Raw genomic sequence first — 27539 nt, 5'->3', positions numbered from 1 at the left:
CATGCTTAAATTTGATACTAAAAGCAACCTTTAACACTTAGAAACTAGCTTGAAATCATGTTTTTGGTTATATTTTCAGAAATAAGAGAGCTGGACAGGTTTATGCTTGATTTCAGTGTTTTTTGCAGGTTTTAAGGTGAATTTGGTGAAAGAAGTGAAGAAGAACAGAAAGGGAATCAGAAAAGACATCAAAAAGTGCAAAACGAGAAGCCGCAACCACCGCTCAGCGGTAGTTTACCGCTGAGCGGCACTCGGAAACCCACGTTAGCTCCGCTGAGGGGTGAAATGGCCGCTGAGGGGAAGAATCGAGCTCGCGCACTTACCGCTGAGCAGTAGTTTACCGCTGAGCGGCACTTTTATGGGCTTGGGCCTAATTTTCTGTAATTTACGAATAGTATATAAGCTTTAGGGTTCCCTAGGGTTTGTATCTTTGGCTGGGACGAAGCAAACACTCTCTTTTCCACCCCTTTGAAGGAAGATCTTGGATGCTCAGGCTACCTCTCTACCTTTCTAGGGTTTTATCTTTCATTCTTTCATTGTTATTCATCTAGTTTCACCATGAATATGGTGAACTAAACCTTGTATTGTTGTTGGGGGATCAATGTAATCTTGTGAAACTCTCATATATGGAATTTGTGTTTAAACATCTTAATTGAGATATATGCTTTCTTTCATCATTAGTTAGGGTTTTTCCTCTTTGCTCAAAGCATGCATTGTTTAACTCATTCGATGTCATGATTATTGATTTTGTCGATATGGGAACGTACGGGGAAGTCTAGATCCGGGGAATTTCTCCCAATAGTATATTGGTTGCCTTTAAGCTCCTGCACTTCAAAACTAATTACTAGGAATGATAGGAATTGTATGAACTCGTAATTAAGGATAAGCCTTCTTGGCAAGGGGATTTAGAGAGTGGCATTAACATTGATGAAAAGATTGTTGAATTCCTAAAGTATATGCGAGTGGATAAGATGAAATTGATAACCCCCACAACATACTCATCCATATAATTCATTCCGTGTTTGTGTTACTCTTTTTGCCATTGATCACATTCATGCATACATGTTTAATTACTGTCTTTTGCATTAAAACTACAATCAATCGTTCACAAGTCTTAAATAATCAACAAATCAAATAGCTAAACTAGGCCGTGAGTCCTTTGGGAAAACGATACTTGGTCTTACCGAGTTTTATTACTTGAACAATTCGGTCACACTTGCCGATTGTTAAACAAGTTTGTGGCGCCATTTTTTGGTGTTCATAAATTTGTCATCAAGTGTTTGGCGCCGTTGCCGAGGACTCGTGGTTTAACTAGTTTATTTGTTTGATTATTGATTATCTTTGACTTTTTATTTTCTGTTTATATTTTTTTTTTATTTTATTTTATTTTATTTTATTTTATTTTATTTTTCTGTTTTTATTTTATTTTCTGTTCTTTGGTTTTATTTTTCTGTTTTTATTTTATCTTCTTTTATATCTTTTTGTGCTAACCAATTCTTTTAGGGATTTGTTTTCTTGTGTATGCAGGAAGCAATCCGAACAAGGAGCAAGAAAACTGCAGAAACTCTTCTTGAAGGTTTGGAAGAAAGTAGACGGAGGAGGAGAATCAGAACATCTAGAGAACTCTTTCCTTCTCCGGAAACTCTGTTACAACCATCACCACAGAACTCTGACCATAGCACTGAAAATATGGAGAACAATAGACGAACTCTTGTTGATTATACAAATGTAGTTGGACCTCAACACTTCAACAGCATAGCAAGACCAAGAGTCAATGCAGCAAATATGGAGGTGAAACCAGCACTAATCCAATTGGTTAAGAGTAACCAGTTTAATGGGTTGTCTCACGAAAGCCCATATGAGCACCTCACTACATTTAACGAGATTTGCAACACAGTCAAGATAAATGGGGTGTCGGACGATGCAATCAAACTTAGCTTGTTTCCATTCTCACTAGGAGGCAATGCTAAGATTTGGTTAAATTCTTTTCCAGAAGGAAGTTTTACAGAGTGGGAAGAGGTGGTAACAAAATTCCTAAACAAGTACTTTCCACAATCAAAGGTAAATAAAGGAAAGCAAGAGATTACAACTTTCAGGCAAGGTATGGAGGAATCACTAGGTCATGCATGGGATAGATTTAAAAGCTTATTGAGAAAAACTCCAACACATGGTTTTGACGAGGGGGAGGTAGTCTTGGCTTTTCTTACAGGTTTTGGGTCTCAAACCAAGATGATGCTTGACGCCACAGTTGGAGGAAACATCAAATGGAAAACTCCAGAAGAAGCTACAGAAATCATTGATAATATGACCACTAGTGATAATGATCTGGATAGTGAAAGAGGAGATTTTAGTCAACAAAAAGAAGTTCTACAGCTGCAAACCTATGATGCCCTGTTAGCACAAAATAAGATTATTTTTCAGCAGTTGGAGGAAGTAATTACGCAACTCTCTTAGTTACCTCAGGAAATACAAAAGGTTTTAATGCTTCAACAGCAGCAGCAAACATGGCAAATGCAACCCATTTCATTTAGGAAGACAACAAAACTAGACGAAACCTTTCAACAATTCTTGAAAACGAATGCATCTTATTGTAAGAATGTGGACGTTGCATTTCAAAATATGAAGAATTATGTTGAGCGAATAGCTGACAAGATGAAAACTGATAATCTTAGAAAGGAGTGTAAAACTATTGTGACTAGAAGTGGTAAGGTGCTAGAAGAGAGAAAAAGAGAGGAAAAAGAAAATGAGAGTGAAAAAGAGAATTGTGAGTGGAAAGAAAGAGTTGAGAGAGAGAAAAAAGAAGAAGAAGATAAAAAGAAAGAAGAAAAAGAGAGAGAAGAGAAAGATGAGAGAAAAAAAGAAAGAGAATTTGAAAAACCACTTCCTTATCCAAAGAATATTTCAAGGAAAGAGAAAGAAAAACAGTTGGAGAGATTCATGGAGTTGTTTAAAAAGTTGGAGATTACTATACCATTCTCTGAAGCATTGCAACAGATGCCAGCATATGCAAAATTTTTGAAGGAACTCCTTACAAAGAAGAACAAGTATATTGAGAAGGAGACTATCCAAATACAGGGTAACTGTAGTGCAATTATACAAAAAGTACCTCCTAAGCTTAAAGATCCAGGAAGCTTCAATATTCTGTGCACCATAGGAGACTTGGAAGTTGGAAGATCATTTATTGATTTGGGAGCTAGCATTAATTTAATGCCGCTATCTATGTGTAAACAAATTGAGGGATTGGAAATCAAACCTACTAGAATGGCTCTTCAATTGGCAGATAGATCTCTTAAATATCCATATGGAGTGGTTGAAGATATGTTAGTGAAGGTTGCTAAGTTTGTATTCCCAGTAGATTTTATTGTAATGGAGATTGAAGAAATAGTGATGTACCTCTCATTCTTGGGAGACCTTTTATGAAGACTGCTAGAGTTTTAATTGATGTGGAGAATGGTAAGCTGAAATTGAGAGTTCATGATGAAGAAGTCACTTTTGACGTATTCAAAGCTATGACATATCCAAATGATGATAAGGCATGTTTTCAATTTGACGAACTTGATGAAGTTTGTATGATGCAAGAAAAGATGGTGAGGCCTGTTTCTCCATTAGAAAGAACTCTCATTGATGCTTGTGAAGATCTAGATGAAGGAGAAGAAAGATTAGTTGAAGAGTGCGTGATGGAATTGGAAACATTGAAGAAGATTCCAGTGGAAGATACAAAATTTGAAATAATTGAGAAGGAAGAAGAAGTCAAAGTAAAGAAGCCAGAATTAAAAAGACTCCCAGCACATCTAATGTATGTTTTTCTAGAAGAAGATGAAAAAAAGCCAGTTATTGTAGCAGTGGATTATGTGAGTAAATGGGTGGAAGCATTAGCTTGTCCTAAAAATGATGCTAGCATTGTAATCAAATTTTTGAAGAACCAGATATTTTCACGTTTTGGAACTCCAAGAGTGCTAATTAGTGATGGGGGATCTCATTTCTGCAATTATCAGCTAATTAGTGCTAATTAGTGAATGAGCTTATATGTAAGGTTTTGAGCTCTAGAGTTTTTGTGATTGAATGCTATTAGTTTGAAAGCATGAATGATTTTGCCCAAGTTTTCTATGATTGAATCAATTGCTTGTTTGCATCATATGATCAATTGCTTGTTTGGATAAGATGAAATTGATTCCCCAACAACATACTCATCCATATAATTCGTTCAGTGTTTGTGTTCTTCTTTCCCATTGATCATCACATGCATACATGTTTACTTTTTGTCTTTTGCATTTGAAACCTATAACCATTTGTTCACAAGTCTTAAATAATCAAGAAATCATATAACTAACTAGGCTGTGAGTCCTTTGGGAGAACGATACTTGGTCTTACCGAGTTTATTACTTGATACGATTCGGTCACACTTGCCGATCGTTAAACAAGTTTTTGGCGCCGTTTTTCGGTGTTCATAAATTTGTCATCAGTAATCTAGAAAGGTCTTGCATTTGATTGATAATATACTTTGGTTAACTGCATCCTCGCGCTCAAATTAATTAAGAATGTACTTTAATTAATTTGAAACCTTAACAATAATCAATTGAACAATGATCTGTGGATAACCGATGATGAATCTATCTTGGGAAAGTAGTGGAATTAGCCTATTTCATCATAATTGTTTCTACGTTTCTTATTTGTTCCTCAAACATTCTCCAAACATCACTTTTATTCTTGAGCATTGCATATCATTCATAAGAGTCAAATATTGAAAAGCAATTCCGTATTCATTGGGAGACGACTCAGGGTTACTTTAACGCTATCTACTTTCTTCAATACTACTTGGAAATACTGAAGTTGCCTTGAAAAGTTGTATTAATTTGATAACTTCAACGACAGCGTATCAAATTTGGCGCGGTTGCGGGGGAATACAGTTAGTATGTTGAATATTTTGATTCTTATTTTTATTTTTACTTTTATCTTTATTTGTTTTTTTTAACGCATATACATTTATTTTGTTTGAGTTATTTTGTAGCCTTTAGTTATCCTTATTATAGCAAAAATCTTTGTTCTTGTTTTAATTAAGAACTTTTGTTGAGAAATACTTGGGCTAGTTTGAATATACTCTCGTTAGGAAAGACTTGGTACTTAAGTTGTCCATTGTGACGCACCTCTCTTTCCTAGGAGTGGACCCAAACAAAGTCTCTCTTATCTCTTATTTGAAATCTTTCTCTGAAGCAAGAACAAAAGAAAGAAAAAAACCAGTCAAAGAACAGAGAAACAACTTCAAGCAGACTGCGTAGTGCATGCCCAGAGCTAACCCGGGAGAATTTTATCAAATCAACCCGGAAGTTGAAAGGAGTTTGCATAAGCTACGGAGAATTTTGAAATTTGGGTGTTCTACTGATGGACAAATTTGTAAGCACCAAAATATGATGTCACAAACTTGTTTCACAATCGGCAAGTATGACCGAATCGTTCAAGTAATAAACTTGGTAAGACCAAGTATCGTTCTTCCCAAAGGACTCACGGCCTAGTTTAGTTATGTGATTTGTTGATTAGCTAGGACTTACAAACGAAATATTTGGATTATATTATGCAAAAGACGAAAATAAACATGTATGCATGAAGTTTGATCAATGGCAAAGACAAAAGATAAACACTTTCAATGAAATATATGAATGAATATGTTGTTGGGGGTCAATTTCATCTCATCCACTCTCATACATTTTAGGAATTCAACATTCAAATCATCATTGTTAATGCCACTCTCTAAAGTACCATTCTAGATGGCTTCTTCCTAATCAAATAGTTCATACAATTCCTAGCATTCCTAATGATTAGTTCATAAGTGCAGGAGCTTAACGACAACCAATATAACATTGGGAGAAATTCCCCGGATCTAGACTTCCCCGTACGTGTCCGTATCGACAAAACCAATAATCATGCAATAGAATGAGTTAAACAATGCAAGCATTGAGCAAAGAGGAAAAACCCTAACTAATGATGAAAGAAAGCATAAGTCTTAGATTAAGATGCAAGCATAAATTCCATATATGAGAGCTTCAAGAGATTACATTGATTCCCCAACAAACATACAAGGTTTAGTTCACCATATTCATGGTGAACCTAGATGAACAATGAAAGAATGAAAGAATAAACCCAATAAAGGTGAAGAGGTAGCCTGAGCATCCAAGATCCTCCTTCAAAGGGGTGGAAGAGAGAGTGTTTGCCTCGTTTCTGCCAAAGATACCTAACCCTAGGACGTGCAAGTCCTTATATACTATTCTAGAGTTACAAAAGATTACAAAAGCCCAAGCCCAAAAAGTGCCGCTCAGCGGTAAATACCGCTCAGCGGTGAGTGCGCGTCACGTTTCTTCCCCTCAGCGGCCATTTTGCCCCTCAGCGTGACTCCCACAACCTCCTGAGTGCCGCTCAGCGGTAAAATGCCGCTGAGCGGTGCCTTCGACTTCTCTTTTTGCACTCTTTGCTTCCTTTTATAATTCCACTTCTCTCCTTCTTTACTTCTTTCACTAAATTCACCTCAAAACCTGCACAAAAAACACTCAAATCAAGCATAAACCTGTCCAGCTCTCTTATTTCTGAAAATATAGATAAAAGCATTGATTTCAAGCTAGTTTCTAAGTCTAAAGGTTGCTTTTAGTATCAATTTTAAGCATGAAAATAACAGTTTTTCAACTGTTATCACAACCCCAAACTTAGAATTTTGCTTGTCCTCAAGCAAACAAAATGTAACTCAATCTCCAACCAATTCATATGATGGTTCACTCATTCAAAAATTCTCTTTTCAAGATAAGTAACAACTTCACTCAAACTTATGACCAAGAGTTCAATCGAGATGTGCACATGCTTTTAGTGATCACAAAGTCATTTAGATTCAAACAAATGCTATTTTTCATGAATGATCAATCAATTAAGCATGGATGTTCATGTGCTTATGGAATATTTCCTCACTAGATAAAGTGTTTCACTCATCACACAAGTGTTAAAGTGTTTCACTCATTCACTCCACTATCACAATGTCACATGAATCAACTTTGCCTTTCATTTTACCACAATCAAAACAATCACAAGCATGCATCATCAAAAGGACTTTTCACTGGCTTATAATGTGGCTGGGCTAACAAGAAAATTGGTTTTTCTGGATCACAAAATCCTTGAGTTAAGAGAATCATCACAACACAATTTTTCTTATTCATTCCCAACTTTCTTTTGCCTTTGCTTTTGCATTGAGCTTTACTTCTTTTTCTTTTGTTTTCTTTTTCTTACTTTTTAGCTCTTAGCTCAATGCTTTTCATATTTTCCCAACAACCCCAAACTTGAACATTTATCAGTACCACACAAGATCTTCTACTTAACTCAAGGTAAAGATTTTTCAATCAAGGGTTTTCAGTGTATGTTCAAGGCTAAGGGTTCAAAAGATAAAACACAACATGTTCTCTTTTAGTGGGCTAACTTTATGAACTTGGCCAATAAAAAAGGTTTCAACAACACGGCCTTGATCATATGATGCAAAACAAGCAATTGATTCAATCATAGAAAACCTGGGCAAAATCATTCATGCTTTCAAAGTAATAGCATTCAACAATAACAACTCTGGAGCTCAAAACCTCACATATAAGCTCATTCACATTTGACATACACCCTGCTTAATTTCACAATCACAATCATGATATCATGCATTTGTTCACAAAGCTTGTGAATCACCTGTATAAGCATTTTATGTGCACATCATCTCAACATCAATCAATCAATAAGCATCATCAAGCATTACTTATCAAACAATCACAGTTAATAGCAAACCATCACACAAACCAGGTTTTCAAGAGAGTACATCAAACCCTAATCTAAAAACGAAAACAAAAAAAAGAGTTCAGAAAACTTAAACCACAAAAGCATAATCATTTGATAGCATTCATCAGTAAATGCTATCTCAACTCCTCATCAGTCTGAGCTGTCCTCTGTATCTTCCTCTTCCTCCTCATCTTCATCTTCATCAAATGCATCTTCCTCCTCAGCTTCATCTTCTTCCATATCTCTTGCTGAAGCTTCAGCTGCTCCAGCTCCTCCTCCATGTACTGGTTCTTCTGGCCAAGCTACGACATTATGGAATTCATCCATAGTCCACCTGTGGGCTGGAGGATTATCATACATCCCCACTATCATCTCAGCAGTGGCCACCTGCCCTCTGTGAATGGACTGCAACTGAGCACCTATAAGAGACATATACATGTCCCTCATCTGGAATGGTTCTGCTTCATGTGTATAAGCAGATGTCTGGCTCTGTGCTGGCCCTCTCTCTCTACGAGCACGGCGTGGTGGAACTGGCTGAGCTACATCCTCACCTCCACAGTACTGTCTATAATAAGCCTCATCAATAGCTTTTCTTGGCCTCTCAAATGGTGGAACAGAAGTGTCCACCCCTGCTAGCTTGCAAAGGTGAGTGATCAAAGAAGGATGTCCTAGTGGTGCTTTGTTGTTTGAGGTGTTAGCACATACACTGATTTCATCAGCTATTACCTGCCCAATATTAACATTCAAGTTTCTGATAGCACAGTAGATGAATAGTGCCCTGCTGAGAGTAATATCTGACACATGTGAACATGGCTGAATGTTGGCATGAGAAAATGCCATCCAATACTTTGCAAGAGGAGTCAAATCTGTCCTCCTAATGTTAACCACTGCGCCAGATCTATTCCTTTGGAAGTGTCCTCCAGGTATACACATTACTCTCTCAACATCCTCAAAGTCAGCACCTTCCTCCATGCTAAGAGCAAACTGACATTGCTCACCAGCCCACACAGTATCCAGGAAGTTGTTGATAGAATCAGGATCAAACCTGATAGCATGGCCTCTGACATAGCCCAAATAATTCTCAGCTGGATGATCACCAATCTTCTTTGCATTGGTGTAGAATTCCTTGACCACAGCTATGTTGGCAGGTGCAGGATAAGTGGCTAGCTTTCCCCAATCATTCCCTAACACTTGCTCTCCAAATTGAGGAGCAAAGTTGGGTATCATTCCAACCTTTCTCTCCATTAGAAGTCTCCTGTCCTGAACCACCCTAAAGTGCTTCTCATGTTTCCTAGAGAGGAACCTACTAGAGTGGGGTTGCTCTGGTTCCTTTTCTTTCCTCTTAGTTGCCATGGTTTTCAATCTCTTTCCTGAAGAGGATGCCATTCCTGCATTCAAAACACAAACCAAAACCACAGAACATGATGTTAATCATTAGTAAAACACAGAACATAACTCCTTTTGAAGCTACAACCACCGCTGAGGGCCAGAATTTCCCCTCAGCGCCACCAGCACCACGCAACAAACCAGAAAGATCAAATCTGGCAGAGTGCCGCTCAGCGGTAAATGCCGCTCAGCGGTGACTCTGCAGATTTTTGAAAATCTTGTTTTGAAGCTTTCCTAACTCCACTCAAATGCAATTTTCATATTTCCAGTTCATAATCATGCAGTTTAATCGGTTCAAACATCAAATATATCATCAAATCATGCATAGAAATCAAAACCCCTAAATATTCATGCTTTGACAATCACATTCAAATTCAAGAACCTAGAATGAACCAAATGCATTTTACTTACTTGGGTGGAGATGCTAGATGATATGAGAATGCTTCCAAACTAGAATGCTCTCTTCCAACCCCAAACTTTGATGGCACACTAGTGAAAAAGTGAGTGAAAGAGAGATTTTCTAAAGATGGAAGAGTGTAAAGATGTGGAAAACCTAAGAGAATGTGTGTGGAAGTGTTTGTGCAAAGAGAAGCCAGAAAATAAACCCTAAAACGCAGCTTGGGGTATAAAAATACCCTAATGGGCTCGGGTCCCGCTAAGGGGAACTTAAGCCCCTCTGCGATAGTACCGCTCAGCGGTAATTGCCGCTCAGCGGCACTTTCGTGAAGTGCTCCCCTCCTTCTTTTCTTGACCTACGTGCCTTCCCTACATGTCCCTCATAGGTTCCCTGCAATTCAATGTTGAAAATGCTTATGCAAATCCTAACTAAAAATAAACAAACAAAAACAATCAATCAACTGGGTTGCCTCCCAGGTAGCGCTTGTTTAACGTCACGAGCCTGACCCAAAATCCACCAACACCCATCAGTAGGTGTTTCAAACTTACTAGCACCCATCAGTAGGTGCAAAATTTCTTACCAACACCCATCAGTAGGTGTTACAAACCTAGTATCCTTCAGTAGATACTTAACCACCTAGCATCCTTCAGTAGATGCTAAATTCAACAAAATATTTACAAAATAATATTCACAAATTAAACCAAATCAAAATTTAAAAGTTTGTCAATCACTGGGTTGCCTCCCAGCAAGCGCTCTTTTAACGTCAATAGCTTGACCCAATAAAGTTCACGTTCCATCTTCTGTATAGTTGATGTAATCTTTCCACCAACTTCTCAACTGCTTTCTTTGGACTGTTTTGGTTCTTCTAGAATATGGAGACTCTATCTCTATCATCTCCTTTTCTTTGAAGCCCTTCACAACCCACAACTTGTTCTTGAGTCTCACAGGTGTGCCAAGTTGGGGTTTTCTTTTCTTCCAGTCCCTAGGAATCTCTTCTCCTTTTCCAGTTTCTTCTTCATCCTTGGGTACCTGAAACAACAAACAGTGGTTACCTGAAACCTCAAGATTTTCATCTTGACTTCTAGTCATGGGTGCATCTCGAAATGCAGCTTTATAACTAGCCTCTTCCTCCTTTGCTTGTGTTTCATCTTTGAAGACATCCACCACCACTCTCTCCTCTCTGTCTTGGAGCACTACTATACCTTCATGTACATCAATGATGGCCCTGGCCGTTTTCATAAACAGTCTTCCAAGTATGATAGGTATCTTCTCGGTCTCCATTTTCATCACCACAAAGTCTGCTAAAAATTGAAGTTTGCCAACACAAACTATAATGTCCTCAGCAATCCCACATGGCTCCTTTGAAGATCCATCGGCCATTACTAGATTAACCTTTACAGGTTTCACTTTAACATTGCCAATTTGCTCCAGTAAAGAATAAGGTATCAAGTTAACACTTGAACCTAAATCAAGGAGAGCTTTCTTCACCTTTTTCTTCCCTATAGTACAAGGGATAGAAAAACTACCTGGATCTGGTGCTTTAGGAGGGAATGACTCTTTCTTAACAGTTATACACTTTTCTTCCTCAACATCTCTACGTCTCTTTTTTGTAGAGATTCCTTCATCTGATTTTGTGTAAACTGCAATTTTCTGTAGAATTTGTTCCCAAGGTGCGTCATTATCCACCATTCTGAATAACTCTGTGAAGTCCATTTGTTTCTCTTGATTTGTTGGAAAAGGAAAAATATTCTTTCTTTCTACTTCTCTTCTTTCCTCTGTTTCTCCTTCTTCTAACTCAATTATCTCTTCATTAACACTCTTTACCACTTTGCACTCTTCTCTGGGGTTAACCTCAGTATTAGCCCCAAAATTTCTATCTGGTCTTTCTTCCAATCGCTTGGTAATCTGACCCATTTGAATCTCCCAATTCTTTATAGCAGCTTCAGTGCTCTTTTGAGAAGATTCTGTTTTCTGTATGAATTGTTGAAGAGTTTCTTCCAACCTTGTTTGCCTTTCATTAAGCGCAGATAACTGTTGCCACAAGGTTGGTTGCTGCTGCTGCTTGTTATATTGATTAGCTTGCCCAGTTTGTCCTTGGCCAATGCTTGGATGTGGTTTCCACCCTTGATTGTAATTCCCTTGACGGTATGGAAATTGATTAGCCATGAAATTAACATCCTCCACGGCTTCCACTGGAAAAGCACACTGACCATTGACATGATCACCTCCACATAATTCGCACAACTGGGTTTGTACCTGTGCAGCAGATTTCAACTCTTTAGGTAATTGAGCCAAAGTTTTAGTCAGAGTCTCCAGCTGTTGAGTTAGAATTTTGTTCTGAGCTAGCAAGGCATCATGTGTTTGTAATTGAAGCACTCCTTTTTGTTGTATAGGAGCTCCTCTCTCACTGTGTAGCTCATTGTCACTAGTAGCCATGTTTTCTATAATTTCAGTTGCTTCCTCTGAAGTCTTCCATTTAATATTGCCTCCTGCTGAAGCATCCAGCATCATCTTGGTTTGTGAACCAAGCCCTCCAAGGAAAGTTAAGACTACTTCTTGATCTTCAAAACCATGCGTGGGAGTTTTGCGTAACAAGCTTTTATACCTGTCCCATGCATGCCCCAGTGATTCTTCCATGCCCTGCTTGAATGACGAAATCTCTTGCTTGCCTTTGGTCACCTTAGATTGTGGAAAATACTTGTTTAGAAATTTTGTGACCACTGCTTCCCACTCTGTGAAACTTTCTTCTGGAAAAGAGTTTAACCAAAGCTTAGCATTGCCCCCCAATGAGAAGGGAAACAAGCTAAGTTTGATAGCTTCGTCTGGCACCCCATTAATCTTGACCGTGTTGCAGATCTCATTAAAAGTTGTAAGGTGCTCATATGGGCTTTCGTGAGATAACCCATTAAATTGATTACTCTTCACCAGTTGAATTAATGCTGGCTTGACCTCCATGTTGACTGCATTGACTCTAGGTCTAGCTATGCTGTTGAAGTGTTGAGGTCCAGCAATATTAGTGTAATCTTCAAGAGTTCTTCTAGCATTGTTATTCTCCATACTTCTTGTGCTGTGAACAGAACCTTGTGGTGATGTTTGTAGGAGAGTTTCTGGAGAAGGGAAAAGTTCTCTGGACGTTCTGATTCTTCTCCTCCTTCTACTCTCTTCTAGACCTTCAAGAAGTGGTTCTGTTGTTTTCTTACTCCTAGTTCGAATTGCTTCCTGCATACACAAGAAAACAAAACCCTAGAAAAGATTTGTCAGCACAAAAAGATATAGAAGAAGATATATATTCAGAAGATAAAAAGATTTAGAAGATAGAATCAAATAAGATAGAATAAAACCTAATCTAAAAAAATAAAATCTAACCTAATCTAAAAGATAAAATAAAATAAAATAAAATCTAATCTAACCTAATCAAATAAAATAAAAAAAAAAAACAGAAAAATAAAATAAAATAAAATAAAATAAAATAAAATAAAAACAGAAAAAAATAAAAACAGAAATTAAAAGTAAAAGTCAAAGATAATCAATAATCACACAAATTAACCAGTTAAACCACGAGTCCCCGGCAACGGCGCCAAAAACTTGATGGACAAATTTGTAAGCACCAAAATATGATGTCACAAACTTGTTTCACAATCGGCAAGTATGACCGAATCGTTCAAGTAATAAACTTGGTAAGACCAAGTATCGTTCTTCCCAAAGGACTCACGGCCTAGTTTAGTTATGTGATTTGTTGATTAGCTAGGACTTACAAACGAAATATTTGGATTATATTATGCAAAAGACGAAAATAAACATGTATGCATGAAGTTTGATCAATGGCAAAGACAAAAGATAAACACTTTCAATGAAATATATGAATGAATATGTTGTTGGGGGTCAATTTCATCTCATCCACTCTCATACATTTTAGGAATTCAACATTCAAATCATCATTGTTAATGCCACTCTCTAAAGTACCATTCTAGATGGCTTCTTCCTAATCAAATAGTTCATACAATTCCTAGCATTCCTAATGATTAGTTCATAAGTGCAGGAGCTTAACGACAACCAATATAACATTGGGAGAAATTCCCCGGATCTAGACTTCCCCGTACGTGTCCGTATCGACAAAACCAATAATCATGCAATAGAATGAGTTAAACAATGCAAGCATTGAGCAAAGAGGAAAAACCCTAACTAATGATGAAAGAAAGCATAAGTCTTAGATTAAGATGCAAGCATAAATTCCATATATGAGAGCTTCAAGAGATTACATTGATTCCCCAACAAACATACAAGGTTTAGTTCACCATATTCATGGTGAACCTAGATGAACAATGAAAGAATGAAAGAATAAACCCAATAAAGGTGAAGAGGTAGCCTGAGCATCCAAGATCCTCCTTCAAAGGGGTGGAAGAGAGAGTGTTTGCCTCGTTTCTGCCAAAGATACCTAACCCTAGGACGTGCAAGTCCTTATATACTATTCTAGAGTTACAAAAGATTACAAAAGCCCAAGCCCAAAAAGTGCCGCTCAGCGGTAAATACCGCTCAGCGGTGAGTGCGCGTCACGTTTCTTCCCCTCAGCGGCCATTTTGCCCCTCAGCGTGACTCCCACAACCTCCTGAGTGCCGCTCAGCGGTAAAATGCCGCTGAGCGGTGCCTTCGACTTCTCTTTTTGCACTCTTTGCTTCCTTTTATAATTCCACTTCTCTCCTTCTTTACTTCTTTCACTAAATTCACCTCAAAACCTGCACAAAAACACTCAAATCAAGCATAAACCTGTCCAGCTCTCTTATTTCTGAAAATATAGATAAAAGCATTGATTTCAAGCTAGTTTCTAAGTCTAAAGGTTGCTTTTAGTATCAATTTTAAGCATGAAAATAACAGTTTTTCAACTGTTATCATCTACTAAGGGAACACTTGCTACATCTGAAACCTGTTGCCGGGGATCAAAAACTTGTTAAAACCTCGGCAAGTGTACCGAATCATATCAAGTAATAATAAATGGTAAGACCAAGTATCATTTCCCAAAGAACTCACGATACTAAACAGTTCTGTGATTACTTAACTAATTAAGACCTTGAAGAAAAATATAAGGTTTTTGAATGCAAAACAAGAAAGTAAATATGCATGCACTTGTGATCAATTGAAGACAACACAAAGTTAAATGAATGATGTTTGAAATTATGAGATGATTATGTTGTTGGGGTTTAGATTTCACCAAGTTTACTCTCATGTATATAAGAATTCGCCTTCTTCATTAAATTGTTAACGTCACTTTCTAAAGTACTTAAAACCCGATCCCTCGGCGAAGAAAGCCTATCTTTAATTACTAGGTCACAATCCCTTGCATCCCTAACATTTAATTCTACATTACATACACACAGAAGCTCAGGACGACCAATCCTCCTATCCCCATCGCTGAGTAATATTGCTCTTGGGAGTAATTTTCCAGAACTTGAATTGTAAGATACCTCCCGGTACTCATGCAAATCATACATCATGCTATGAATGAGTTAAACATAACAAGCATTAAGCAAAGAAAAATTACCCTAACAATTAATGAAAGAAGCATATATAATTAAAACCAATTCAAATACATCACAAGGTTACATCATCCCCCAAAAACAAATACAGTTTAGTTCTTCCTTAACATGGAGAAACTAGATGAACAATGGAATGAAAGAGATAGAAAAACCCTAAAAGCTGAAGAAGATAGCTTCCCCAACAACAAATAGAGTTTAGTTCCTCCTTGTCAATTCTGTCAAAGGATACTCTCTCTAGGTTAAGCAAATCCTTAAATAGGGTTGAATTGGGCCTCTGGCCAACGTTGGTGGCTCTTAGTGCCCCTACTTAGGGCGCCCAGGCGTGCTGCCGAAGGAGTGACGCTCAGTGTCCTGTGGAGGGCGCTCAGGCGTGAAATGTTACAGAGAAGCTGGTACTCAGCACCCCAAAAAGGGCGTCCAAGCGTGACTGCAAAGCTCCAACGTTGAGGGTCATGAAAAGGGCGCCCAAGCGCGATGCAACCTTCTACAACCTTCTCTTTCGGTGCTCTTTCTATCCTTCCTGATATCCAACTTCTTGACAACTTAACTCCTCTTTCAATTCATCCCAATTTCCTACAAAATCAAGGGAATTTAGTGATAAAATCTTCAAGTGTAACCTCAACTCTCTTACTTACTAAAATAAACCAAAATCAAGAGAACAAACAAGTTTCTATGTCAAAAAGGGTTCATTTTATATCAAAATTCACTTTCAAATAAAGGTGAAATCAACCGTTATCACCATACGATGTTGACTATCTCCACACTAGTACAAAAATCGCATACAACATCGAATATTTTGGGCTTTTAACGGCGAATTCGCGAATGACGTCGGATCAGAAGATGTTTAATTGATGTCGGATTTAAAAAATTCAACGTTAAATTAACGTCGAATTTTGTCAATATATGACGTTAACTTAACGTTAAATTTTGTCAATATACGATGTTGATCAATTTTGTTTTTGTTTTTTTTAATTAATTGTGATCCTTTTTGACAACACTACGAGACCTAAAAAGCAAAAAAGCAACAAATTTCAGTTTTTGGTATTTTATAAAGCAAGAACTATGAACGTGTAGTGTAGTATCAACAACAAACAACAATAACCAACAACAAACAAGTTCAATCAAACAACAACAACAACAAATAGTTCAAACAAGTTCAACCAAACAACAACAACAAACAAGTTCAACAAAAAAAAACAACAAACAAATTCCAAAAATAAGTTCTTCAAAACGAAATCGAAAACTAACCTTCAAAAGGTGGGTTCGTCGGAATAAAATGTCGTCACCAGTGAGAGAAAGCAGAATGCGCCTATGAAGGACAAACACACGAAAATAATCGGTCAAAACAAACGAAAATCATACATGAAGTAGTTAATTAACATGCATTTGTATCAAATGAAAGAAAGATTACATGTGATGGTCACCAAACTTCGTTCGAGAAAAGTTTGAGAAGAGAAGAGCGTCTCGCGTGCTAAGATAAAGTGAATGAATTTTCAATCTCCCGCTCAAATTTTTATTAAATTCACTAACCTTTTGACGTCGAAATTGGTTGCATTCGACGTTTTATATCCTTAAGTCGAATTACAATTCTAACCGACGTTTAATAATTGCATTTATTTACAAAACTGCCACCGATCAATTTTAACGTTGGTTATTAAGTGGTTGGACGTTGAACACATGACGTTATACGCTGTTTTTGTACTAGTGCCAGTCATAAATATACCAATCTAATCCTTTACGTGATCCTAACCCAAATAATATGGCACAAAGAACCATTAGACAATTAGCCACCTCCCACAACACATTTATCAAAAGTAACATTGAATACCTTAATAAGGAGTAGGAGTTGAGACCTGACCTGTTAAACGCCTTACCAAAGTTCAATGGGTTATCAAGGGAGAATCCGTACAAGCACTTGAGACAATTCCACATGTTGTGTGAAAATTTTAAATGTCCGAGGATCACAATAGAGAGCCTTAAAATGAGAGCTTTTCCTTTTACTCTTCAAGGAGCAACTCAAGATTGGTGGTATTATCTCTCTACATGGATTACAAATTGGGAAACTATTGAAAGACTTTTTCTTGAAAAGTATTTTCCTGCATCCAGATTATCTGCCATCTATAGAGAAATCCAAGACATAAGACAGAGAGATAGAGAGAATCTTAGTGAGTATTGGGAAAGATTCAAGAAAATATGTGCTTCATGCCCCCAACTCCAAATGGAAGATTTCATTATAAGCTTTTATGAAGGCTTAAGTCCAACTGATAGGTCATGGACAGATGCTGCAATCGGAGGATCTTTCTTAGACAGGTCACCAGAAGATGGTATAGATATAATAGAACGGATGGCAGTAGACAACCAACAGTATGGAACAAGAGAAAATTCAGTGACTTTTTTGAAGGGAGTGCATGAAATTGAAAATGGCGCAGTTGATGGAAAGAAAATAGATGAAAGATTAAATAAGCTAGAGAGAAAATTCGATGAGATTTCAAGCTTGTTTAAAACTTCAACTCCACAAATTACCAAGAAATGTGGAATTTGCATCTCAATAGAACATTATATTGATGAATGCCCTAGCTTGGTGGAAACTACTGTGGAAAATCCATCTCAAGTTTTTGCTGCAAACATGTTTGAAGGAAATACACCATACCAGAAATATCATGACTCATCCTCCAATAGGTATCAACAGAACATGCAACCTTATGTTCCACCTCAACAAAGGCAGCAATCTCAACCTGAAATGTCACTACAAGATTTCATGAAGACAATACTTGAGCAAAATTCAGAAATCAAGAAATCAATTGTAGAGTTGACTCAAAGGTTGGATAAGTTAGAGGCTAAGGAATCAAATAAAGTGCCTGCTCCAACTATGATTAACCCGCGAAATGTAAGTTTTATAACTTTAAGAGCGGGTAAACAAGTACAAGGCCCTAAGGGATCCCAAGAAAATGAAGAGAAAGAAGACACACATATTGCTAACAATGGAGGACCAAGTGAACCATCACCTGAGACTACCACTAATAAATCCAAGTTAGTATCTTCTAACAATTCTTCTAAAAATTCTTCTTCATCTTATTCTCCACCTCCTCCATATCCAAATCGGTTGAATATGAGAAACAAAACAGAGGAGGAATTAGACCAAGAGATCTTAAATACTTTCAAAAAGGTGGAGATCAACATTCTCTTGCTAGATGTTGTTAAGAAAATCCCTAAATACGCCAAGTTTTTAAAAGAACTTTGCACAAATAGAAGGTGTTTTAGGAATAATGAGGTTGTGAATTTGGGAAGAAATGTGTCAAGCTTGATTAAGAAGCATATTGAAATACCGCGAAATGCAAGGATCCAGCTATGTTTTTTGTTTCTTATGTTATTTGAAATTCAAAGCTTGACAATGCCATCTTAGATTTAGGGGCTTCCATAAATGTAATGCCTTTATTAGTGTTTACTTCTCTATCTCTTGGACCTCTTAAGCCTACTGGTGTGGTCATTCAACTGGCCAACCGTAGCACAATTAACCCTGTAGGTGTGCTTGAGGACGTATTTGTCCGAGTAGACAAGTTAATTTTTCCTGTAGATTTCTATATCATATGAAGGATGATGAAGGAATTAGTCCAACAACTATTATCTTGGGAAGACCCTTTATGATGACAGCACGAACCAAGATAGATGTGTAAGCAGGGTTATTGAAAATGGAGATAGGAGACGAGAAAGTGCGCTTCAACGTGTTGGAAGCTGGGAAGAAGCCGATTAAAGATCATTCTATGTTTTGTATTGACTTATCAAGTGATGTTGTAAACACTTTTCCTTTTAGTTTCTCAAACATTTTTTCAACTTTTTCTCCATCTTTGGATTTTTCTTTTTCAAAAATGTCATGCCTAATTTTGGACGACAAAGAAAACTGTAAAGCATGTGAGATTGAGGACACGGTGAAAATAGATGATATCTCAGTAGCGTCCAAATGTGATGTTGACATTGTTGAGATTACCTTAGGTAGTAAAATGTTGCTATTTGTGGTACAACACCCATTTTGTAGTTGAAATATGCTTATCTTGAGAAGGATGGGAAACTCCTGTTATTATATCTGTACTGCTTATTGATGAGCAAGAAAAAAAACTATTACAAGTTATCAAAGATCACAAGAAAGCAATAGGCTGGACTTTAGCAGATATTCCTAGTATTAGCCCTTCTTTTTGCATGCATAGAATACTTTTGCAAGAGGATGCTAAACCAGTGAGACAACCTCAAAGAAGACTGAATCCTCAACTGATGGAGGTTGTAAAGAAAGAGGACACCAATTTGCTACAAATAAGTATTATATACCCCAATTCTGACAACACTTGGGTGAGCCTTATACATGTGGTTCCTGTTAAGACTCCGGCAAGTGTATCGAATCGTATCAAGTAATAAACATGGTAAGACCAAGTATCGTTTCCCTAGAGACTCACAGCCTAAACAGTTATGTGATTTCTTGATTAAATAAGACTTGAAAACAAACTCATTTAGGTTTAGAATGCAAATACTGAAAAGTAAATGTGCATGCAATTTGATTAATTGGACAAAAGTGCAAAGATGAACGGATTTGATATTATGGAATGAATATGTTGTTGGGGTTAGATTTCACCTAGTTTACTCGTGTATATATGAATTCTACTTCTTCATTAATGTCAATGTCACTATGTAAAACACTTAAAACCCGATTCCTCAGCGAAGAAAGCCTATCCTTAAATATTAGTTCATATGATTCCTAGCATTCCTAATAACTAATTCTAAAGAAAAGAAGCGTAAGACAACCAGAACTCATACCCCCATTCCTGAGAATTACTGCTTCTAGGAATAATTCTCCAGATCATGAATTGTAAGATACCTTCCGGTACTCATGCAAATCATACATCATGCTAAAGAATGAGTTAAACAAAGCAAGCATTATGCGAAGAAGAATTATCCTAACAATTAATGAAAGAAGCATATATAATAAAGAATCAATTCAATACATGAGAGTTTACAAAGGTTACATCATTCCCCAAAAACAAATAGTGTTTAGTTCACCATTGACATGGTGAAACTAGATGAACAATGGAAAAAGAATGAAAGATAAAACCCTAGAAATTGAAGATAGGAGCTTTCGCATCTAAATCTGCCTCCGAGGGATCAAAGAGTGTGTTTTTGTGCCTATTTCGTCCAAAGATGTGAACCCTAGGACGTCCAAGTCCTTAAATAGAACATAAAAATAAAAGAAAATGGGTCGAAACCCACAAGACTGGCGCTCAACGCCCCACTTAGGGAGCCCAGGTGGTGTGTGGGTCAGAACTGGGGGTCAGGGTTAACTCAGAAGGCAAGGAGGCGCGGTGCGACTCGAGGAATTTGCGCTCAGCGCCCCTGAAAAGGGCGCCCAAGCGCGAGCCAAGGGTGTCCTACGCTAAGGGCTCCAGAAAAAGGCAGCCAAGCATGAGACAGTGTACTCTGGTGCTGAGGGCCCCAAAAGTGGCGCTCAGCGTTGCTGCGATCCTCCTTTCTGATGCTTTTCCAGTTCTTCTTGAGTTCGAACTCCTTACTACTTCAACTCTTCTTCTAAATCATCTCAATTCCATTTGAAAACAAGGAAATCTAGCACAAAACCATTAAATTCACCTTCAACTCTCTTATTCATCAAAACTATGATTCCAAGCTAGTTTCTAAGTCAAAAAGGGTGTTTTTAGTATCAAAATTAAGTATCAAATAACAGTAAATTCAACCGTTATCAGTTCCCAAGAAATATGGAATCACAAAGGTCAAGAACGAGAAGAAAAAGTTAACTCCTATTCAGGACAGAAGTAGGGCACATAATTTAGTAGTTGACCATCTTAGTAGGATTGAAAAGGGAAAAGATAACATTCCGATACAAGATGACTTTTCCGATGAAGTCCTACTAGCATTCCTTCCACCATGAAGGAGGTAAGTACCCTCATACTTTTTCTTTGCATTCTACATATAAGGCATACATTGAGGATAATGCATAGTTTAAGTGTGGGGGTGTAGGGAAACAATTAACTTTGTTCCCTATTTTGTTTGACTTTTTTTTAAAAAAAAATATTTGCAATGGATTTGAGAAATTGAATCAGTAAATGGGATGATCATGAAATCAAGAGAAAAAAAATGAGTCATGTTGATATGAGTGGATTGCTTTTACGATTTGCTGATTTAGTTGAGTTGAGAATTTCCTGATTAAATCTTTTGTGCAAGGAATTTGAACCATGTGAGTTTTTGGCCTAATGATAAGGATGGACCATCATGTGCCATACCTATTTTTCTTGAGTGATTTGCCCATGTTTTGTTGGTACTCTAATACTTAACTTGATTATGTATTGTGCAATTGAGGTGAATATGCATTGTTAAAAAAGGAGTGCTTAGTTTCTCACACCAAGAGGGGGGGGGGGGGTGAATTGGTGATGCGTAAAAATGTTTTCTTTCAAAATCGTTTTTGCAAAGAACGATGTCTTTGAACTTTTCTTGAAACGCAAGCAAGTTTGTATGTAATGCAACAATAAGCTTAATCGAATGCAATGACAGATTAATCGATTATATGCAGAGATAGGGATCAGAGAAATCAAACACTGGTTTTTATACTGGTTCGGCCAAGCCTACATCTAGTGTCCTTCCAATCAACCTAATTTGGAAGCCAATGCACTATAAAGATCTAGGTTTTTAAAACAAGGTTTTTACAGCGACCTCACGTCAAAATGTAAAACACCTCTCTAACCTACTAATCTAAATATATGCAGTACAACAACAAGACACGCAACAAGAACACCCTCTTCCTGTATACACCACAGGGAACTTCAACAATTCTAAGCGTTTGCCAATGCTTTCCTGATCACGTACAAAACACCTTTGAGTGCAGAAAGATCAAATGTTTCCAAAGCAGTTCAACCTTGCTACACAAGAAACCTTCAAGACTTCGATCACCACGGTCGTTCTTTGTTCTTGGAGCTTTTCTCACTTCTCTAAGATCACACAAAGTACACTGAAAATATGAAAGTGTAAAGATCAATTCTCTTCTTCCTTTTTTTTTTCAAAAATCAAATCATGCGTTAATATATAGTATTTCACAAAACAGACGCATTTTAATCGATTAGACTATTAATGTAGTCGAATACATTTGGCAGTTGTAACAGAATTATAGCAGTCAAATGCATTAATTGAATGCGCAATTATTATAATCGATTTGTCATAAATGCTTGGTCAACATATTAAAAAATATGAACGTTGTGACAGTTATGTCAAACATTTAAACAGTTTTCAAACAGTAACAAACTTAGTCGAATACAGGTTGCATGTAATCGATTAAGTAGAAACACTTAGCTCATTTTTGAAAACTTTTCTTCACAAAAATAATCATAGCACACTTCAAAAATATTTTTGCAAACCCACGAGTTTTAATCGATTTCACCCATAATGTAATCGACTTAAAAACTGTTGTTTTGCCACACTTTAAAGTTCAACAAAAGTGCTTGTGATTTTTCATCTCTGAAAACATATGTTATGCATACACAGATAAAATCACATATCAATCACAGTGGTATGCTATAATCAACACAATAATGTTCATATATATGCTTTTACATATATAGAACAAAGTCAGCATAAGCATACGACATGTATAACACAGTACACACATGTCTTATTATTAGTTATGTGTTGTCATCATAAAAAACACAATTATCACTGAGATTGTGGGTTTAGCTAAACCTGTGCTCCCCCTATCAATAATCTCAACAATCTCCCCCTTTTTTGATGATGCACAACCATGATTAATAAAACCATGTTGTACAATCACAACATGGTTCCACCTCACCACCCAAATAATGCTTGAGACGTTGTCCATTGACAACCCAACTTCTTTGTGGATCTTCAAATGCTGGATCTATTAACTCAATTGCTCCACGTGGAAGAACATTCTTGATAAAAAATGGACCAGACCACCTTGACTTCGACTTTCCAGGGAAAAGTTTCAGTCGTGAATTGAACATTAACACTTGTTGTCCTGGATGAAAGACTTTCTTTACCAGCTTCTTGTCATGATAAAATTTTACCTTTTCCTTGTAATTCTTTGAAGAATCATAGGCGTGCAACCTCATCTCCCCAAGCTCAATAATTTTCCTTTTCCTCTTTTCTACAGTGTCACCAGGATCATAATTCAAGAATTTTAAAGCCAACAGAGCCTGATGTTCCATCTCCACCGAAAGGTGGCATGCCTTTCCATAGACCATTTGAAAAGAAGATAATCCAATAGCTGTCTTCATTGTAGTTTTGTATGCCCAGAGGGCATCATCCAACTTTTGAGACCAATCTTTTCTTGATGTAGCCACTGTCTTTTCTAAAATTCTTTTTATCTCCCTGTTGGAGACCTCAGCTTGCCCATTTGTCTGTGGATGATACTGTGTAGCTACCTTGTGTCTAACACCATAATGCTTGAGTACCTTTGCCAACTGAAAATTGCAAAAATGAGATCCTCCATCACTGATATGTACCTTGGGTGTTTTAAACCGGGAGAAAATTTGCCTTTTCAAAAATTTGATGACAATTTTGGAATCATTCTTGGGACAGGCTAGGGCTTCCACCCATTTGCTCACATAATCCACAACCACCAGGATATATTCATTATTGAAAGAGGGTGGAAAAGGCCCAACAAAATCAATGCCCAAACAATCAAAAACTTCCACTTCCAATATGCTTTGTAGTTGCATCTCATGTCGTCTGGAGATAATACCTGTCCTTTGACACTTATCACAATTTCTAGCATGATTATGAGCATCTTGAAACAGAGTAGGCCAATAAAATCCTGACTGGAGTACTTTTGCAGCTGTTTTCTCTCCACTAAAATGACCCCCATAAGGTGAGTCATGATAGTGCCATAAAATTCCTTCCACCTCTTCCTTAGTCACCCATCGCCTTAGATGGTTATCTGCCCCAATTTTAAACAAGTAAGGATCATCTCAAATAAACTATTTGGCATCATGTAAAAATTTCTTTCTTTGTTGCCAATTGAGATTATCTGGGATTACTCCTGCAGCTTTGAAAATAGCCATATCAGCAAACCACAACCTTTGTAAGATATACATAAGTGTTTCATCTGAGACAGATTCCCAGATTTCTACTTCCTTGCTTATAACTTCATTGTTAACTAACCGAGATAAGTGATCAGCAATTAAATTTTCACTTCCTTTCTTGTCACGGATTTCCACAATAAATTCTTATAACAAAAGCACCCATCTAATCAATCGCGACTTGGAATTCGGCTTGGTTAGCAAATACTTTATAGCTGCATGATCTGTGTAGATAATCACTTTAGACCCAATGAGGTATGATCTAAATTTCTCCAAGGCATATACAACAACAAGAAATTCTTTTTCTATGGTGGCATAATTCAATTGGGTTTCATTCGGAACTTTGTTGGCATAATAAATAGTATGAAATACCTTTTCTCTTCTCTGACCAAGGACAACTCCTATAGCATAATTGTTGGCCTCACACATCAGCTCAAAATCTTGGTTCCAATCAAGACCTACAATTACTAGGGCAAAAATCAACCTTTTTTTGAAAATATCGAATGCCTTATGACATTCGTTAGTCTTCACAAAGGGTGCGTCCTTGACAAGGAGGTTGCTCAATGTTTTGGAAATTTTTGAAAAATCTTTGATAAATCTTTTGTAAAAACCAACATGCGTAGAAAACTTCTGATCCCCATCATATTGGTTGGTGGTGGAAGTTTTTCAATGACTTTCACTATGGCTCTGTGATATGATCATAAATGGGGCAACAATGAAGAGCTTTCAAAGTGACAACAAGCATAAAAAACAGTAGAATAGGTTTCCTTTGGGCGTGTATTTGCCTTCTGATTTATTTCTTAGTTCTTGTGAATAATTGCTTATAAACTCTTCTTTCTCTTTAAGAGCAAGCAATGTGGGACTATCCATGGCTTGATCTTAAAAAGAAGAGAAGAGAAAGTGAGCATTCTAGGCGTGTAGGAGTTAGTAGCATAGCTAGTTTTCATATTTTGAACTATAGGAGAACTAGTTGCCTTATAAACCCTTTGGAGTGGAGAGAATTGAGCAATGTGGGACTCAAAAGTCCCTAGAAGACCTGCAACAGCTGCTGGACGGACTACACCCTCAAAAGTCCCACATCTCCTAGATCTTGCATCTTAGCTCACTCCAAAGGTTATATAAGAAGGCTTAGGGGTCTCCTTTTTGTACACCTTACCTTGATTCAATGAATTTGAGTTGATTTGCACTTTTGCAATCCTCTTTGAGATAGAATTATGTCTCTAAAGTCCCAAATTTGGGCAGACCTTATCTTGTTCAAGCAAGTGGCGATCCTCCTCTTGATGCTTATCTTGGAAGCTTGTTCAAGTGGCGCATCTTCAATTCCTAAGTTTCCTTTTCCTTAATCTCTTCCATTTTTAATTTCTTTCCCATTCTCTTAAATGTCATTTAGTATATTCTCTCTAGGTATGCACTTCCCCATCACTCTGTCAACCTCAATTCCCCTGGAAGAAATTTTATGCCCCAAAACAATACTTTTTGTGACCATAAAGTGGCATTTTTCCCAATTTAGAACAAGGTTGGATTGGGTGCATCTTTTAAGTACAACATCCAGGTTAGACAAGCACTCATGAAAGGAACTGTCGAATACTGAAAAATCATCCATGAAGACCTCAATGCACTTTTCTATTAAATCTGCGAAAATAGCTTGCATGCATCTCTGAAAAGTTGTTGGATCATTACATAACCCAAACGACATTTTTCTGTAAGCAAACACTCCAAATGGGCATGTGAAAGCTGTCTTCTCTTGGTCATTGATCCACCACAATTTGATTGTAACCTGAATATCCATCCAGAAAGCAATAAAAAGCCTGACTTGACAATCTCTCTAGCATCTGATCCATAAAAGGAAGGGGAAAGTGATCCTTTCTAGTGTCATTGTTCAACTTTTTGTAGTCAATGCACATCCTCCATCCTGTAACAGTCCTTGTGGGTATGAGCTCATTTTTTTCATTATAAATAACTGTCATCCCACCTTTTTTTGGTACCACCTATACTAGGCTTACCCATGCACTATCAAAAGAAGGATAAATAATGCCAGCTTCAAGTAACTTTAGCACTTCTTTTCTCACTTCTCCTTCATCACTGGATTGAGCCTCCTCTGTGGTTAGGCAACTGGTTTGTAATCATCTTCCATGAATATCCTGTGCATGCAATATGTTGGACTTACACCTTTGAGATCTGAGATTGACCATCCAATTGCTCCTTTGTTGGCTTTGAGTATTTCTTCCAACTTTTCTTCTTCTTTGGGAGACAGAGAGTTGCTAATGATGACTGGTTTGTTCCCACCTTCTTCTAGAAACACATATTTCAGGTGTGGTGGTAACATCTTCAACTCCTTTTTGCTTTCCTTGGCTTTTTCTTCTGTATTTTGCAACGAATCCTTTTTTAATTCTTCAAAATCAGTCAAGCACTCATCAATTAATTCCTCTTCTTTTTCATTCAACTCTTCACAAGTGTCAACTAATATTTCCTCAAAAGAAAGAGTATCACTTGCGTTGTTTTCTTGGATCATGCAAATTTCATCAAGTGCATCAAGATGAAAACATTCTTTCTCATCTTTTGGGTGAGACATGGCTTTAAAGACATCAAAATTTACTTCTTCATCTTGCACTCTTACCTTTAGTTTGCCATTTTCCACATCAATCAAAACTCTTGCAGTCTTCATAAAAGGTCTCCTAAGAATAACAGGTACATTCACATCCTCCTCCATCTCCATGATGACAAAGTCCACAGGAAAAAGAAATTTATCTACTTTCACAAGCACATCTTCAGCCACTCCATAAGGATATTTCAGAGATCTGTCTGCAAGTTGAAGAGTCATCCGAGTAGGCTTGAGTTCCAACCCCTCAATCTTTTCAAACATGGATAGCGGCATGAGATTAATACTGGCTCCAAATCAATAAGTGCTTTTCCAAGAGATATTCCTATAGTGCAGGGAATGGTGAAACTTCCTAGATCTTTATACTTGGGTGGTAGGAGCTTTTGTATGATAGCACTACAGTTTCCTTGAACTTCAATAGTTTCTTGTTCAATGTACTTCTTTTTCTTTGTGAGGAGCTCCTTCTAAAATTTAGCATATGAAGGCATTTGTTGCAGAGCTTCAGAGAAAGGTATATTAATCTCCAATTTCTTGAAGATCTCCACGAAACGCTCAAACTGTTTTTCTTTTTCCTTCCTGGAATAATTCTTTGGATAAGGAAGGGGCTTTTCATAAGATTTTTTTTTCTTTCTCTCATCTTCTTCCTCTCTCTTTTTTTTTCTCTCTCTTTTTCTTTTTTTTCTCTCTCTTATTTTTCTTTTTTCTCTCTCTTCTTTTTCTTTTTTCTCTCTCTTCTTTTTCACTCAGCCTTTCTT

General features: G+C 37.2%; 1 pseudogene; it reads right to left on the bottom strand.

Moving 5' to 3' along the window:
- LOC128196231 (uncharacterized) overlaps positions 1 to 27060 on the bottom strand; it is a 194970-nt pseudogene extending 167910 nt beyond the window's left edge.
- Between the last annotated feature and the right edge of the window lie 479 nt (positions 27061 to 27539).

This window comes from Vigna angularis, chromosome 4 (genome assembly GCF_016808095.1).
Source record: "Vigna angularis cultivar LongXiaoDou No.4 chromosome 4, ASM1680809v1, whole genome shotgun sequence".
Classification (NCBI taxonomy): domain Eukaryota; kingdom Viridiplantae; phylum Streptophyta; class Magnoliopsida; order Fabales; family Fabaceae; genus Vigna; species Vigna angularis.
This window is presented reverse-complemented; position numbering and strand designations above follow the sequence as displayed.